At 40.0% G+C, this 10,348-nt stretch overlaps 3 long non-coding RNA genes across 3 annotated transcripts; 2 read left to right on the top strand and 1 right to left on the bottom strand.

Moving 5' to 3' along the window:
* The first annotated feature begins 303 nt into the window (after nt 1-303).
* Nucleotides 304-1,991, top strand: LOC149984627 (uncharacterized). The gene is made up of 2 exons (XR_016494736.1): nt 304-516; nt 1,699-1,991. It is a non-coding gene; the product is annotated as an uncharacterized LOC149984627 (long non-coding RNA).
* Nucleotides 1,653-2,081, bottom strand: LOC149984628 (uncharacterized). The gene is made up of 2 exons (XR_016494735.1): nt 1,989-2,081; nt 1,653-1,794 (listed from the first exon to the last, which is right to left on the bottom strand). It is a non-coding gene; the product is annotated as an uncharacterized LOC149984628 (long non-coding RNA).
* Nucleotides 2,082-6,592: 4,511 nt separating this feature from the next.
* On the top strand, nt 6,593-9,932 carry LOC110504158 (uncharacterized). Its single transcript, XR_016494738.1, has 5 exons — nt 6,593-6,742; nt 7,450-7,540; nt 7,677-7,775; nt 8,632-9,387; nt 9,719-9,932. It is a non-coding gene; the product is annotated as an uncharacterized LOC110504158 (long non-coding RNA).
* Nucleotides 9,933-10,348: the final 416 nt, after the last annotated feature.

Raw genomic sequence — 10,348 nt, forward strand, 5'->3', positions numbered from 1 at the left:
CATCGATAGTATTTACAATAATGTAATTTTAGCTCACGAGACAAAGACTCAGTGACTTTGAGTGACTAAAGAATGTTTTCAAAGAAAATATGAAATTTGGAAACATATTAAAGGGAGTTCTGTTCACCACTGATACAAAGTAGCCCTGATACAAAGTAGCCACAAGTGTCCTCTTCTCACAGCCACCGTGCTAAACCACCACAAGCACAAGCATGCGGGTGGTTCAGTATTTTACATTTAGCTTGCTTGGTGCGCCACCTTGTGAAACATTAGTGTTAAATCAAATTTTCAACACCCTTTACCATTTGAAAATGGCGGCGGTGGTTGTCAAGTAAACGAAAGACGCTAACTAGTTTTTGTAAAATGGCGAAAATGTAGCTAGAATTGGTTGTATCTAGCTTTTTGATTGTTAAGGTGGCTGCGGTATTCAGTGAAGACTTTTACCATCTACTTCATTGCTGCTGTTATAAGTGAAACATGGTCATGGCAGAAACAGAGGATGAAGAGTCAACTCTGGTAAATTGACGTGTTGCACCGTAGCTAATTCTCTATTCACTGATTGAGATATGTCACAAAAGTAACCGAGGTAAAAACCAGTTTCAAGTTGGATATTCGACGGATATTCGCGCTTTCAAACCACTTGAACCACAGACTTCAAATAAGATGTTGAAAAATTGAGCACACATTGCGCAGGTATTATTTTCACGATTTGGACATTAATTTGCTTTCCAAAACTACTAAACGTGGAAATGTGAGCAGCATTTTGTATTCCGAGTTAAATTAGTTAGGGAGTGTAAACAAAGTACAAACTTTTTTTTTTACATTCCAATGTCAATAGCTCCTTGGTCATGTGGCCTACTTGACTCAAACAAGGTTCAAAATGTCCACTGACTACCCTTCTATATTGCACACACTTTGGTTTGTTCATTTTCATCTCACACGTTTTTACATGAATTTTCAAACTTTCTCATTTCAAAAGCTCCTTGGTCATGTGATCTACTGACTTCAAACAAGGTTCAGAATGTACACTCAGTGGGCCTACACATTGCACACCCTTTAGTTTGTCCATTTTCATCTCACTCAATTTTACATACATTTTTCAAACTTGAAAATATCAATAGCTCCTTGGTCATGTCAGTTACACACCTAAGAAGCATGCAGTGGATATACACCCATATTGCATAACCTCTAGTCATGTATCTTCTATATTGTTGTATATTAATATTAGTTTGAAAATTAGGGGGGTCAGTCCAGTGTTGTTAACCCTTTTCTTGAATATTTATCTATAATAATTGGTTGTTCTAAGTACTTACTTTCCCTTTTTTACAATTTTGCCACTGTATTTAACAGCAGTACACAATAGGAGAGAGACAGATAATATCTCCTTTCATCGTTAATATCAATCATAAAGGAAAAGGGCAAAGTTCAAGAGTCATGCTATTAATTGTCTAAAGCAGGGATGGAGAGTGAGCTAGTGAGGTAGGCTGCAGTGGGTTAGCTGGTCAATACATATACTGAACATGTAACCACAGTAATGGTGGCCAGAAAATCAATGAATAAAAATTGAAATTTGACTAATTAAACAGAAATTGTAGACCTGTAATCTTTTCCAACATGTCAACAGACACTTACCTTCAAATAAGTACAAAACATTTCAGTGTTAACTTTCTCTTTATCCCTGGTTGATGTACATTTCAGAGCCTCTTCAGTGTGGATGGGGTATAACATACACTTTCAACAACAAAGACAGCACTTCCAGTTTGTGTTCTTCACTCTGAACTCTTGTCTTCATTCCTAGGCACAGCACATGGAACCCCCGTTGGTATGCAAAACATTCAATCTAAAACAAAACAAAGCATTACACGATATAAATATTATCAAATATCAATGCAGTATGACGAATTAGCCATCCATTGTGTATCATAAATTGTCATACATGCCGTCACTGTTGTCAAGAGATTATAAACATGTTAAATAAAGTTACTAACCCAGTCAGTCTTTGGGCCACATCCAGGTTCTTTATCAGTGGCACACATGAAGCAGTTGTTGGCTTTGTTGAACTCTGAAATCATAGGCATGAACTGAATTTATGGCTGTCCCACACAACTACATAAAAATAAAGAATTGACATTTACTTTGAATTAAATGTCATTACATACCAGCCATTTTTAGTATATTCTTCAGCTATTAATTTTCATAGTTGCTCCATGTGTTTTTGTGAAGGTTCTATGTCAATTTGGGAGGGGATGTTGGGGAAGTTCTGTGCAACTTCCTTGGCCATCTACACACAAAGAAATTGCCCTAATTGTCACATAACAGCTAACCATTCATTATTGAAAATATAACTATCAAACCTGCATTACAAAGACCCCACAGCTGAAGGTGTCCTGCTGCATGGTGTGAGTTATTTCACCCTCCTTTCCACTTCATGTCCACCCAGTCATATTTTCCATGGCAGGATCTTCTCATTTTGAAGTATCCTATTTTTTTATGTAAACATAATGGAATTCTGATTAGTTATAGGCAAATTAATTCACAGACCAAAACTGTATGCTGATTTCCTTATCACTATAATCTAGTAGAGGTCATTTCCTTTATGCCCCATTCTACACACAGCCTAAATTATAGGCACTGAACCATTTACAGGAGAATAATAAAAGTAGCATATAGGATCCAACCCTGTCACAGAGTGAATAAATGTAGAGCGTTTGTAGACTTTAAGAAAAAAATATCAAGTGACAGTTTCAACAGTACGTGCTTAAAGAAAGTCATATCACATAGATCACAGGTGACAGTGCCCATCAAGTCTATGACAATAGAGAATGAATTGTAAGCACCAAAGTGTGTTAAAGTGTGTTTGTCAAAATAATATCTGAAAATGTCAGTTGTTGAACATAATACTTCTATTTGCAATAGCAATTTATGATATATGCAGTTGAGGAATATTCCATGTATCAACACTACATGTAGGACGGACATAAGCAATTCCCACATACAGTAGACACACAGAGGCATTTTTCAGCTATGATTTTACCACTCAGAATCCAGAATGGATATGACATTGGGGCCAGCACAGGACGTAATACACCCTTACACCAATTTACTTTTTGATCTTCTTGACTTCTTATCTGGTAAACTGCGACTGTGTGTCAAGAAAAGAGACCCAATTATGGGTTAGTGTACTCCAGTATAAAAGGGCTGGTTTAGATTAAAAACTATTGCCCTGTGTCCCCATTCATAGGGGCATGAGAGACTAGTCACTGGTAGAATTGAGTTGGCACTTTATTGCCCAAACACCCACAGACCCACAAGGTTGAGGTTACTCATGGACAGTAATTAGTATATATATTTTTTTTGTTTGTTGCATTAACGCATTGTGTCTTATAACTGTCCAAGAATAGGATCCGAAGTGTTAGGAAATATTTGTTCCCATAAATACAAAGGAGGATGTCTCTCCTCATACCTCTGGTATTTTAGTCAGACTGCCAGACTGTGTAAAAACTTTACGATGGGTCTGGCAATGGAGTTCCCATTAACTAAGCACCACAGAGACCAATAAGGAGAGAATACATACAGGTCAAGGGTGCCAATTGAATGTCAAGGGGTGTGTCTGTGCCTTTTGGATTACTCTCTCTTTGCAGAGAACCCCTGTGGTTCAAGTCAAGAGCTACCCTTCCCCTTTCAGTCTGCTCTGTGCATGTCTGAAAGTGGGTGTAGGCCAGCAGCCAACTGAGTTTAAATGTATTTGGCTAAGGTGTATGTTAACTTCATCCGTATATATCACAACATTTCCCTTGCAACTTTGGGTAGAAAACCAATATTATGAAATAAAATTGTGTGGTCGTCCTCCATGCAAACAATTCAGTTTGTCCTTCTCGTAGCTACCAAATGCTTCAACCCAACTCTCCTTGTATAGTCCAACAAGTAGCCGCTCTCTGAGAGGGCTTTCCCTATGCAATTGTCATTTGAAACTTTCCCCATGCCCTAAACTTTGATGGAGAAATAGTCTAGCTACTAAAATAATGAATTGCATGGCAGTCAGATGTTTTTGAAAATATGTATTGTGATTAGTGACATTCAACATTAAACCCAACACAAACCAATACCATTACAATTGCAAAATATGGCACAGTGTGTGTTTGGGCCTTTTACCATTGAAGACCACTAGAGACCTTAACATTAAAACCATTAGAACTGCTGTAGCCTAATGGTTTGCTTGTTCACCAGGAATAGTCTAACAGTAACTAATCCCTTTTTTGAAGCGAATAAACCACACGCAAAGGGGCCATTTCCTGGAGACAGATTAAGCATATTAGCTTTTATGGAGGACTGGCTTGACTTGTGAGGATGACCACACAAATGATTGTCATCATGAGCAAATCTAGTGTTTTTTTTACCCAAAGTTGCAAAGGAAATGTTGTGATCTGTTTAATAATTAGGGATAGCCCCTTTTTTAAAAATGTTCGCCTAAAATGACATACCCAAATCTAACTGCCTGTAGCTCAGGCCCTGAAGCAAGTATATGTATGTTCTTGGTACCATTTGAAAGGAAACTGTGGAATGTAGGAGAATATAACACAACAGATCTGGTAGAAGAAAATACAAAGAATAAACTAACCGTTTTGGTTTTTTCTACCACCATCTTTGAGATGCAACAGAAAGGTCCCAAATCTAGCCATCACTCTGGTTGTTTCACACTACTTCACTCAATCCGATGGTGTCCACAAGATGACAGCAGTGTATGTGCAATGTTTCAGACGGATAACTCGAAGTATGAGCAAACTACATTACTTTTAGTGTGAAGTCCCCAGGTACATTTGGGGAAATCATGAAGGAGACATTCGCATTCATATTCCATTTTTCTGCAAGAATATTATCAAGTATGTATACTTGGACTTTGATTTATCTTTCCAAGTATTAGTAGCCATATTATAAGTTCAACATTTGCCCAAAAAATTTGTGCAAAAGGAAAAGGCTTGCTGTCGCACAAGGTTAGCAGCTACATTTTGTGACAGATACGTAAAGCCCAGCTCATAGGCTATCTAGCTAGCTTTGTTTGACCCCGATTGGTGCTTATTTGACAAAGTTACAGTCGATCAAGTGAAGACCGCCCGCATCATCGGCGTGCCATGAAAGCGTCGCTCTCAAATATGGTGTCCTATAGGACATACTACACCCCTAATGATATGGTGAAGTCTGGTTACGTTGTAGGATCTCTGAGGTAATAAGTATGAATGTGATTTGACTGGTTGAAACAACGTTTAGGGTTAGATTTTCACAGATTCCTTTCTTTGCAAATTGAACGAGTGGCAATACAAAATCAATCGTGCATGCTATATGGACCTTTTTAGGATATGAAAAATGATTTTATCTAACAAAACGGCACTTCCTGTAATCTCTGAGACCCTTTGGATTATAAATCAGAGCAGGATTTCAGAATGAAAGTACACATTTCACCTTTAGAGGTGAATTTATCAAACCTATCGTGGTGAAAAAAGTGTTTTGTTGTTAGGAGCTCTCCTCAAACAATAGCATGGCATTTTTTCCGCAGTAATAGCTACTGTAAATTGGACAGTGGAGTTATATTAACAAGAAGTAAAGCTTTCAGCCGATATAAGACACTTATATGTAGCAACATTTGTTATTTCTCTACAATCCCGTTGACGACGCCTATCCCTAAGAGTAAACACAAGAGACCAACAAAATGGATAGTGTGGCGGTATGGCAGAAACAGTGACATTTAGTGGTCAAACTATGGTACTGTTACACTACTTTATGGTAAATAATGCAAGCAAATTGAATTACTAATTTCTCTGAACAGGGGGGAAAAAACATCACCAAATTCACAGGGAATACATGACATAGTATGGAGATGCAATACTCCAAGTCACCGCTTCATACTACTTGTCAAACATATAGAAATTATACTGTACAGTATACTGGTTGTTGGGGTGGGATGGGTGTGGGGGATCTGTGGGTGGCTTTTTACCGTTTTTGGGGATTCCTTATGTGTTACTCATTGGTAGGAAAAAGTTTGGGCCAAATCGGATGTTGGGTACTATATTTATTCAATGTTATCTGAACCCTATAAATTTAAATTGCCAATTTGGGTTTAATCAATGAATTTCTCTGAGATAAAATGACATTTCAACAAAATAATGTTTCAGGAATGCCAATCTTACCTGTTTCTAACTACAGAAACAATTTCAGAACAATCTGAGATGGTGGGTGTCACGGCTTGCTGAAATGACATGGGACAACTCATTGGAGACATTGTTGAGTTCTCTGTCACTTCCCATAATTTCATGTGGCGCTTAGTTACTGTACTTCAATGTGCTAGATTTTCTGTGTCCCACATCCTTACTAGGATGACTGAGTTTATTATTCACTAACACAATCTGTGTCTCAATTTGTACCATATCTAACCATATATTGAATGGATCGTTTTGCCTTATCTGTGGTAATACCTAATGCTAGCTTGCTTCCTTTTGCTCTTTTTGTAGAGTCATTTTCTGTTGAAACAGATGTACAACAATGCGTTTGACTTTCCCTCGACATGCCCATAAATGATGTGATATTTTGTCTGTTTCAGGCACATTACTATGAGTGTCAACAGAATTACTCCGGAGCTTTGGAGGAAGTCAACCAAGTGACTGTTAGTTTCCCTGGGTTTCTCTCTGCCTTTATTAAGAATATGAAGCTTCTATTGACCCTGTGAGAAAACTGTAGGCGCAGCACAGAGGTAAAGTATCCCATCTTATAGGTGTTTTTGCTCTAGAAATTGGGTTTTCTTGTTAACTTAAAATAATGATACTGGAAATATTAGTTGGCTTAATTTGTAGTTTATAAAGATTTGTTTGGATCAAATAAACACTTTCATTGCTGGATTTGGCCAATCAATAGCAGCCATGTAAAGAACGAGCCAGTCAGCCTTTGCAAGTGGGTCCGTATTCAAGTGCAAATGAAAATGGAGCGTGATGCCTGGAACCAGTGGCATAATGACTGAACCATTGTTCCTGACTGCTCGCCCGCTGGACCCTGGCCAGAGCCAGAGAATATAAAAAGGCCTTTGAGTTGAAGCGCTAGAGCTACACGTTTCCCAGGATGCACTCCTCCAGGTTCTATGAACTGCAGGAAGGAGGATCACTCAGGTGGAGCCTGTTTCTAAGGGAATTAAGCCCAAGACCAGAGCCACTGGTTTAGCCCTGCTGAGCTGTAGCTTTGTGAACAGGGATGGACACATGTAGTGCGCAGTCCTGCTCTTTTTTTTTTCTCATTGTCTAACTCGGTGTTCTTCCTTAGATTGTATTCTCTACTTTTGCTCCAGCCTTGTCTGTCACATAAGCCATCACGGGAAAAACTAATATAAAACCCTGACAGCACCAAGTTTTCATTAGGATCAAACAAACAGTGTTGGTCATTAATGTGATGTTTCCTACCCCATTCCAGACTCTTGCAGAAGGATAAAAACAACCTGGAAGCCCTGAGAATGCTCACTTTTCCCTCCTTAGGGAGACATCAGAGGGAGACGATCACAGAGGTAAAGTTCAAACAGTACGAGCTAACATGGGAAACAGATTACACTATAACCCATTGCCACACAACTAATTGTGAAGGGTGACTGTTTTCATGATGTGTATATGGTCAAACGGGATACCCTTTTTCCTTTTTGGTAGTCAGTGAACCAGCTCTCAAATCTCATCAGCAGCTTGGACACCCAAGAGCCTCACAGCCCAGAGCTTTTCTACAGGATGTCCTTCGCTTTCACATGGGTGGTAAGACGTGTTTGATGGTTTGCAATAAACATATATTTTACATAAAAGACACTGGTTACACCTCTGAAGAGATGTCGAACCCCTTCACTTCACCCTTGTAACATTGCAACAGTCTCTGAACCAGTACATGCCATGTGTGACATGAGGTATACACAAAGAAATACTCTAAAATTATAATTTACTAGTGTGGAAGAAATCAAATCAAATTTATTTATATAGCCCTTCGTACATCAGCTGATATCTCAAAGTGCTGTAGAGAAACCCAGCCTAAAACCCCAAACAGCAAGCAATGCAGGTGTAGAAGTACGGTAGAAATAGAAATTAGACAGTGATTCAGCAGAACCACATCATGGTGGACAAAGCCTTCTCCCAAGCCCAAGGGGATGCTTATCTGGCCACAGAGCTGCGCTACCAGTTGGTTCTGCAGGGAAGAATCAAATGGGCTATGAAGTGATACAAGACTGCCATGACTCTGGATGAAACAAGTGTCTCAGCTTTGACAGGTTACGCTGATTGTTCTAGCATATGCTTTTTAGCTTTAATGCAGCAATGTATGTGATCATGCAGGGTAGCCTAGTGGTTAGAGCGTTGGACTAGTAACCGAAAGGTTGCGAGTTCAAATCCTCCAGCTGACAAGGTACAAATCTGTCATTCTGCCCCACAGGCAGTTAACACACTGTTCCTAGGCCATCATTGAAAATAAGAATTTGTTCTTAACTGAGTTGCCTAGTAAAATAAATACATATATACCTATACAAAATTGGGTAATATCTACTGCTTAGTTGAGAAATGAAAGCAATCTATTAACTAATATTAAACCGTTTTTAAATGACTTACACATTATCTGTATTTCCAGGTATTATCAGGTGCCAGCTGATCGAGGGACACTTAGAGGATGCAGAGCAACAGCTGGAGTTTCTCATAGAGATCCAGCAGTCTATCGGGAAATCAGGGTTAAGGCTGATAGAGGAAAGATATTACTCTGTTTAATCCAGTTCAAAGGCCAAGCCAAAGTAACCCTATTACACTTTTGACATTCATATCCACTATTTGGAAATAAAGTAAAGCCCAGTAGCCTTTTGCACAACTTTTTGTTGAGTAATTCTTGGTATTTTCTGTGTTTGTTAAGCCATTTACAGTGACATCAGCCTGAATGAGTAACCTCTGAGTAACAGCTGGTTCTGTGAGTCTTTAGTTTTATGGCCTCTGCTGGCCCAGAAGATACTCTCTGGTTATGTCCCAAATGCATTGCTTTTGTAGTACACTATGAAGGGAATAGGGTGCCATTTGGGATGCACATTCTGCTGTACGATTGTGGTATAAACAATACTGTTACCAGTAGAGCTACCCTAGTCCTACTGAGCTGAATACTGTGGAGACCCTGTGACACCCTTGGCTTGCCCTCTCCTCTCTTTCAGGAGCTGCTGTACCTGCACGCTGTGCTGGCTGTGAAGAAACACAGGCCACAGGATGATGTCACCAACCCGCTGAACGATGCAGTGGACACACACACTGCAGGGCCTGCCATTGGTGGTGGAACTATTTTGAGAAGCTCGACCCTGACTTCCTGCTGGAGATTGTCACGGAGTCCATAGAACTCTGTCCTGCTAAGGTCAGTCTGGAGGGGGATGTGTGTGGATACATTTGTTCAATACATAATTTCACGCTTTATTCAGGCAGTGTAGAAATTGTAAGGGGATATACATTAGATGAGGGGAGAAAGTTGGCGAAGGGGCTCTGCACATCTATGGATCCATTTATAGAGATTACTGTCCAGCCTCCTGCCGCTCAGCTCCAGCATTAAACCTCTGTTTTGGACACTGTGGTCAAGATAGTACCTGGACTCCTTCAGGGTGGCTTGCCATTGGCCAAAGTCAGGTTTCAGTCAGGTGAGTTTCAACTGTATTGCATGTGACAGAATTCTGCTCTGTTTTCATGCCAAGGGCTTCTCAACATGGATGACAACAATAGGTTTGATGGCAATGCTGATGTCCTTTAGGTGACATTGACACTGCACAGAGCAGCCTCCAATATTGCCTGGACCAGTGTCCCTCCCATGCTGAGGCCTACCTGCTCATGGAACAGATCCACCTCTAACAAGGCAATTACAAGCTCTCCTCCTAGTCTCTAGAGTTCTGCCTCAGCTACAACTTTGAGGTAAGAACAGTATTCCAGATGAATGTGATATTAGATCAAACAGAACTGTTATGGGAACACCCCTCCTCGAATAACTCTGTGTGCCTCTCCCTGCCAGGTCCTTGATCATCCTGTGTATCACCTAATAAAGGACCAGGCACAGAATGAGAGAAACTGAAATGACTGAAATATATTATTATGATCATGCGTCTAGGTCTCACCCAAGATATGCGCATAATTCACAACATTGCTATTGCTTAGATATACGTGAACCCAGCCTTGTGCTGACCTTTAGGCCTGGGATGTGCAGGCCAAGGTGTTGGAGCAGCCAGACGCCGTCCCCATGCAGAAGCAGCTCGCTGCACAGATCTGTGCCGAGATCGCTAAACACTACACGAGTCTTAGAGGCTATGAGAGCGCAGTGAAATTCTACAAGG

The sequence above is a fragment of the Oncorhynchus mykiss genome, chromosome 3, assembly GCF_057628025.1.
Source record: "Oncorhynchus mykiss isolate SJ-2025 chromosome 3, ASM5762802v1, whole genome shotgun sequence".
Taxonomy (NCBI): Eukaryota; Metazoa; Chordata; class Actinopteri; order Salmoniformes; family Salmonidae; genus Oncorhynchus; species Oncorhynchus mykiss.